Genomic DNA, 7,500 nt, shown 5'->3' with positions numbered 1-7,500 from the left:
ACAGAGTGTCAGGGTGCTCTGGTACCAGCGTCACGAAAAAGACCTCCCAGAAAAACGACAAAGTGTCAGGGTGCTGTGGTACCAGCGTCACGAAAAAGACCTCCCAGAAAAACGACAAAGTGTCAGGGTGCTGTGGTACCAGCGTCACGAAAAAGACCTCCCAGAAAAACGACAAAGTGTCAGGGTGCTGTGGTACCAGCGTCACGAAAAATACCTCCCAGAAAAATGACAAAGTGTCAGGGTGCTGTGGCACCAGCGTCACGAAAAATACCTCCCAGAAAAATGACAAAGTGTCAGGGCGCTGTGGCACCAGCGTCACGAAAAAGACCTCCCAGAAAAACGACAGAGTGTCAGGGCGCTGTGGCACCAGCGTCACGAAAAAGACCTCCCAGAAAAACGCCAAAGTGTCAGGGTGCTGTGGTACCAGCGTCACGAAAAAGACCTCCCAGAAAAACGACAGAGTGTCAGGGTGCTCTGGTACCAGCGTCACGAAAAAGACCTCCCAGAAAAATGACAAAGTGTCAGGGTGCTGTGGCACCAGCGTCACGAAAAATACCTCCCAGAAAAATGACAAAGTGTCAGGGTGCTGTGGCACCAGCGTCACGAAAAATACCTCCCAGAAAAACGACAAAGTGTCAGGGCGCTGTGGCACCAGCGTCACGAAAAAGAACTCCCAGGAAAACGACAGAGTGTCAGGGTGCTCTGGTACCAGCGTCACGAAAAAGACCTCCCAGAAAAACGACAAAGTGTCAGGGTGCTGTGGTACCAGCGTCACGAAAAATACCTCCCAGAAAAATGACAAAGTGTCAGGGTGCTGCGGTACCAGCGTCACGAAACTCTTTCATGGGTACCAGCGTCACGTAAATCCATCGTGGGTACCAGCGTCACGAAAATCCATCGTGGGTACCAGCGTCACGTAAATCCATCGTGGGTACCAGCGTCACGAAAATCCATCGTGGGTACCAGCGTCACGTAAATCCATCGTGGGTACCAGCGTCACGAAAATCCATCGTGGGTACCAGCGTCACGAAGATCTTTCATGGGTACCAGCGTCACGAAAATCCATCAGGGGTACCAGTGTCACGAAAATATTTCATGGGTACCAGCGTCACGAAAATCTTGCTGGGGCACCAGCGTCACGAAAATCTTGCTGGGGTACCAGTGTCACGGAGGTCTGGCGGGGTGAGTTTCTTTGTGCATCCCAGGAGGGGTGTTTAAGTGTGGGTACGCAGGTTCGGCTGGTGAGCCTGGTTCCTGCAGGGGGCCTGGGCAGGCCTCCTTGCCCAGGAAGAGGAGCGTCTGCCCTGGGTCAGGAGGTGGAGCTAATCTCGGCTTCTGCTTCCAGGCTGCAGCCCAGGCTTCCTTCCCAGTGAAGAGGAGCTTTCCTTCGGCCTGAGCTTCTGCCTCTTCCTGTGGCAGCAGTGGAGGAGGCAACGTTCTCCAGGCAGAGGAGCATCTCTCCTCTGCTGCTGATGCTCCAGGGGGGGCGGCCACAGCAGGGGCTCTGCTTCGCATGACAGAGGATGTTCTCCTCGGCCTGGGCTTCTGCCTCTTCCTGGGGAAGCAGCGGAAGAGGCCGCCTTTCCCTAGCTGGTGGAGCATCTCTCCTCTGCTGCTGATGCTGCAGGGGGGAAGCCACAGCAGGGTCTCTCCTTGGCAGGAAAGAGGAGCTTCGCTTGGGCCTGGGCTACAGCCTCTTCCTGGGGAAGCAGCGGAAGAGGCCGCCTTCCCCAGCTGGAGGAGCATCTCTCCTCTGCTGCTGATGCTGCAGGTGGGCAGCCACAGCAGGGTCTCTCCTTGGCAGGACAGAGGAGCTTCGCTTCGGCCTGGGCTTCTGCCTCTTCCTGGGGAAGCAGCGGAAGAGGCTGCCTTACCCAGGTGGAGGAGCGTCTCTCCTCTGCTGCTGATGCTGCAGGTGGGCAGCCACAGCAGGGTCCCTCCTTGGCAGGACAGAGGAGCTTCTCTTCGGCCTGGGCTTCTGCCTCTTCCTGGGGAAGCAGCGGAAGAGGCCGCCTTCCCCAGCTGGAGCAGCATCTCTCCTCTGCTGCTGATGCTGCAGGTGGGCAGCCACAGCAGGGTCCCTCCTTGGCAGGACAGAGGAGCTTCGCTTGGGCCTGGGCTACAGCCTCTTCCTGGGGAAGCAGCGAAAGAGGCCGCCTTCCCCAGCTGGAGGAGCATCTCTCCTCTGCTGCTGATGCTGCAGGTGGGCAGCCACAGCAGGGTCCCTCCTTGGCAGGACAGAGGAGCTTCGCTTCGGCCTGGGCTTCTGCCTCTTCCTGGGGAAGCAGCGGAAGAGGCTGCCTTACCCAGGTGGAGGAGCGTCTCTCCTCTGCTGCTGATGCTGCAGGTGGGCAGCCACAGCAGGGTCCCTCCTTGGCAGGACAGAGGAGCTTCTCTTCGGCCTGGGCTTCTGCCTCTTCCTGGGGAAGCAGCGGAAGAGGCCGCCTTACCCAGGTGGAGGAGCATCTCTCCTCTGCTGCTGATGCTGCAGGGGGCAGCCACAGCAGGGTCTCTCCTTGGCAGGACAGAGGAGCTTCGCTTCGGCCGGGGCTTCTGCCTCTTCCTGGTGAAGCAGCGGAAGAGGCTGCCTTACCCAGGTGGAGGAGCATCCTTCCTCTGCTGCTGATGCTGCAGGTGGGCAGCCACAGCAGGGTCTCTCCTTGGCAGGACGGAGGAGCTTCGCTTCGGCCTGGGCTTCTGCCTCTTCCTGGGGAAGCAGCGGAAGAGGCTGCCTTACCCAGGTGGAGGAGCATCTCTCCTCTGCTGCTGATGCTGCAGGGGGGCAGCCACAGCAGGGTCTCTCCTTGGCAGGACAGAGGAGCTTCGCTTCGGCCTGGGCTTCTGCCTCTTCCTGGGGAAGCAGCGGAAGAGGCTGCCTTACCCAGGTGGAGGAGCATCTCTCCTCTGCTGCTGATGCTGCAGGTGGGCAGCCACAGCAGGGTCTCTCCTTGGCAGGAAAGAGGAGCTTCTCTTCGGCCTGGGCTACAGCCTCTTCCTGGGGATGCAGCGGAAGAGGCTGCCTTACCCAGGTGGAGGAGCATCTCTCCTCTGCTGCTGCTGCTGCTGCTGCTGATGCTGCTGCAGGTGGGCAGCCACAGCAGGGTCTCTCCTTGGCAGGAAAGAGGAGCTTCGCTTCGGCCTGGGCTACAGCCTCTTCCTGGGGAAGCAGCGGAAGAGGCTGCCTTCCCCAGCTGGAGGAGCATCTCTCCTCTGCTGCTGCTGCTGCTGATGCTGCAGGTGGGCAGCCACAGCAGGGTCTCTCCTTGGCAGGACGGAGGAGCTTCTCTTCGGCCTGGGCTTCTGCCTCTTCCTGGGGAAGCAGCGGAAGAGGCTGCCTTCCCCAGGTGGAGGAGCATCTCTCCTCTGCTGCTGATGCTGCAGGGGGGCAGCCACAGCAGGGTCTCTCCTTGGCAGGACAGAGGAGCTTCGCTTCGGCCTGGGCTTCTGCCTCTTCCTGGGGAAGCAGCGGAAGAGGCTGCCTTACCCAGGTGGAGGAGCATCTCTCCTCTGCTGCTGATGCTGCAGGTGGGCAGCCACAGCAGGGTCTCTCCTTGGCAGGAAAGAGGAGCTTCTCTTCGGCCTGGGCTACAGCCTCTTCCTGGGGATGCAGCGGAAGAGGCTGCCTTACCCAGGTGGAGGAGCATCTCTCCTCTGCTGCTGCTGCTGCTGCTGCTGATGCTGCTGCAGGTGGGCAGCCACAGCAGGGTCTCTCCTTGGCAGGAAAGAGGAGCTTCGCTTCGGCCTGGGCTACAGCCTCTTCCTGGGGAAGCAGCGGAAGAGGCTGCCTTCCCCAGCTGGAGGAGCATCTCTCCTCTGCTGCTGCTGCTGCTGATGCTGCAGGTGGGCAGCCACAGCAGGGTCTCTCCTTGGCAGGACGGAGGAGCTTCTCTTCGGCCTGGGCTTCTGCCTCTTCCTGGGGAAGCAGCGGAAGAGGCTGCCTTCCCCAGGTGGAGGAGCATCTCTCCTCTGCTGCTGATGCTGCAGGGGGGCAGCCACAGCAGGGTCTCTCCTTGGCAGGACAGAGGAGCTTCGCTTCGGCCTGGGCTTCTGCCTCTTCCTGGGGAAGCAGCGGAAGAGGCTGCCTTACCCAGGTGGAGGAGCATCTCTCCTCTGCTGCTGATGCTGCAGGTGGGCAGCCACAGCAGGGTCTCTCCTTGGCAGGAAAGAGGAGCTTCTCTTCGGCCTGGGCTACAGCCTCTTCCTGGGGATGCAGCGGAAGAGGCTGCCTTACCCAGGTGGAGGAGCATCTCTCCTCTGCTGCTGCTGCTGCTGCTGCTGATGCTGCTGCAGGTGGGCAGCCACAGCAGGGTCTCTCCTTGGCAGGAAAGAGGAGCTTCGCTTGGGCCTGGGCTACAGCCTCTTCCTGGGGAAGCAGCGGAAGAGGCTGCCTTCCCCAGCTGGAGGAGCATCTCTCCTCTGCTGCTGATGCTGCAGGTGGGCAGCCACAGCAGGGTCTCTCCTTGGCAGGAAAGAGGAGCTTCGCTTCGGCCTGGGCTACAGCCTCTTCCTGGGGAAGCAGCGGAAGAGGCTGCCTATCCATAGCTGGTGGAGCATCTCTCCTCTGCTGCTGATGCTGCAGGGGGGAAGCCACAGCAGGGTCTCTCCTTGGCAGGAAAGAGGAGCTTCGCTTGGGCCTGGGCTACAGCCTCTTCCTGGGGAAGCAGCGGAAGAGGCTGCCTTTCCCTAGCTGGTGGAGCATCTCTCCTCTGCTGCTGATGCTGCAGGGGGGGAAGCCACAGCAGGGTCTCTCCTTGGCAGGAAAGAGGAGCTTCTCTTCGGCCTGGGCTTCTGCCTCTTCCTGGGGAAGCAGCGGAAGAGGCCGCCTTCCCCAGCTGGAGCAGCATCTCTCCTCTGCTGCTGATGCTGCAGGTGGGCAGCCACAGCAGGGTCCCTCCTTGGCAGGACAGAGGAGCTTCGCTTGGGCCTGGGCTACAGCCTCTTCCTGGGGAAGCAGCGAAAGAGGCCGCCTTCCCCAGCTGGAGGAGCATCTCTCCTCTGCTGCTGATGCTGCAGGTGGGCAGCCACAGCAGGGTCCCTCCTTGGCAGGACAGAGGAGCTTCGCTTCGGCCTGGGCTTCTGCCTCTTCCTGGGGAATCAGCGGAAGAGGCTGCCTTACCCAGGTGGAGGAGCGTCTCTCCTCTGCTGCTGATGCTGCAGGTGGGCAGCCACAGCAGGGTCCCTCCTTGGCAGGACAGAGGAGCTTCTCTTCGGCCTGGGCTTCTGCCTCTTCCTGGGGAAGCAGCGGAAGAGGCCGCCTTACCCAGGTGGAGGAGCATCTCTCCTCTGCTGCTGATGCTGCAGGGGGCAGCCACAGCAGGGTCTCTCCTTGGCAGGACAGAGGAGCTTCGCTTCGGCCGGGGCTTCTGCCTCTTCCTGGTGAAGCAGCGGAAGAGGCTGCCTTACCCAGGTGGAGGAGCATCCTTCCTCTGCTGCTGATGCTGCAGGTGGGCAGCCACAGCAGGGTCTCTCCTTGGCAGGACGGAGGAGCTTCGCTTCGGCCTGGGCTTCTGCCTCTTCCTGGGGAAGCAGCGGAAGAGGCTGCCTTACCCAGGTGGAGGAGCATCTCTCCTCTGCTGCTGATGCTGCAGGGGGGCAGCCACAGCAGGGTCTCTCCTTGGCAGGACAGAGGAGCTTCGCTTCGGCCTGGGCTTCTGCCTCTTCCTGGGGAAGCAGCGGAAGAGGCTGCCTTACCCAGGTGGAGGAGCATCTCTCCTCTGCTGCTGATGCTGCAGGTGGGCAGCCACAGCAGGGTCTCTCCTTGGCAGGAAAGAGGAGCTTCTCTTCGGCCTGGGCTACAGCCTCTTCCTGGGGATGCAGCGGAAGAGGCTGCCTTACCCAGGTGGAGGAGCATCTCTCCTCTGCTGCTGCTGCTGCTGCTGCTGATGCTGCTGCAGGTGGGCAGCCACAGCAGGGTCTCTCCTTGGCAGGAAAGAGGAGCTTCGCTTCGGCCTGGGCTACAGCCTCTTCCTGGGGAAGCAGCGGAAGAGGCTGCCTTCCCCAGCTGGAGGAGCATCTCTCCTCTGCTGCTGCTGCTGCTGATGCTGCAGGTGGGCAGCCACAGCAGGGTCTCTCCTTGGCAGGACGGAGGAGCTTCTCTTCGGCCTGGGCTTCTGCCTCTTCCTGGGGAAGCAGCGGAAGAGGCTGCCTTCCCCAGGTGGAGGAGCATCTCTCCTCTGCTGCTGATGCTGCAGGGGGGCAGCCACAGCAGGGTCTCTCCTTGGCAGGACAGAGGAGCTTCGCTTCGGCCTGGGCTTCTGCCTCTTCCTGGGGAAGCAGCGGAAGAGGCTGCCTTACCCAGGTGGAGGAGCATCTCTCCTCTGCTGCTGATGCTGCAGGTGGGCAGCCACAGCAGGGTCTCTCCTTGGCAGGAAAGAGGAGCTTCTCTTCGGCCTGGGCTACAGCCTCTTCCTGGGGATGCAGCGGAAGAGGCTGCCTTACCCAGGTGGAGGAGCATCTCTCCTCTGCTGCTGCTGCTGCTGCTGCTGATGCTGCTGCAGGTGGGCAGCCACAGCAGGGTCTCTCCTTGGCAGGAAAGAGGAGCTTCGCTTCGGCCTGGGCTACAGCCTCTTCCTGGGGAAGCAGCGGAAGAGGCTGCCTTCCCCAGCTGGAGGAGCATCTCTCCTCTGCTGCTGCTGCTGCTGATGCTGCAGGTGGGCAGCCACAGCAGGGTCTCTCCTTGGCAGGACGGAGGAGCTTCTCTTCGGCCTGGGCTTCTGCCTCTTCCTGGGGAAGCAGCGGAAGAGGCTGCCTTCCCCAGGTGGAGGAGCATCTCTCCTCTGCTGCTGATGCTGCAGGGGGGCAGCCACAGCAGGGTCTCTCCTTGGCAGGACAGAGGAGCTTCGCTTCGGCCTGGGCTTCTGCCTCTTCCTGGGGAAGCAGCGGAAGAGGCTGCCTTACCCAGGTGGAGGAGCATCTCTCCTCTGCTGCTGATGCTGCAGGTGGGCAGCCACAGCAGGGTCTCTCCTTGGCAGGAAAGAGGAGCTTCTCTTCGGCCTGGGCTACAGCCTCTTCCTGGGGATGCAGCGGAAGAGGCTGCCTTACCCAGGTGGAGGAGCATCTCTCCTCTGCTGCTGCTGCTGCTGCTGCTGATGCTGCTGCAGGTGGGCAGCCACAGCAGGGTCTCTCCTTGGCAGGAAAGAGGAGCTTCGCTTCGGCCTGGGCTACAGCCTCTTCCTGGGGAAGCAGCGGAAGAGGCTGCCTTCCCCAGCTGGAGGAGCATCTCTCCTCTGCTGCTGCTGCTGCTGATGCTGCAGGTGGGCAGCCACAGCAGGGTCTCTCCTTGGCAGGAAAGAGGAGCTTCTCTTCGGCCTGGGCTACAGCCTCTTCCTGGGGATGCAGCGGAAGAGGCTGCCTTCCCCAGGTGGAGGAGCATCTCTCCTCTTCTGCTGCTGCTGCTGCTGCTGCTGCTGATGCTGCTGCAGGTGGGCAGCCACAGCAGGGTCTCTCCTTGGCAGGAAAGAGGAGCTTCGCTTGGGCCTGGGCTACAGCCTCTTCCTGGGG

Source organism: Oryzias latipes, chromosome 20 (assembly GCF_053564925.1).
Source record: "Oryzias latipes strain Hd-rR chromosome 20, Olatipes_Hd-rR_3.1".
Taxonomy (NCBI): domain Eukaryota; kingdom Metazoa; phylum Chordata; class Actinopteri; order Beloniformes; family Adrianichthyidae; genus Oryzias; species Oryzias latipes.
Note: the sequence above shows the minus strand (reverse complement) of the source record.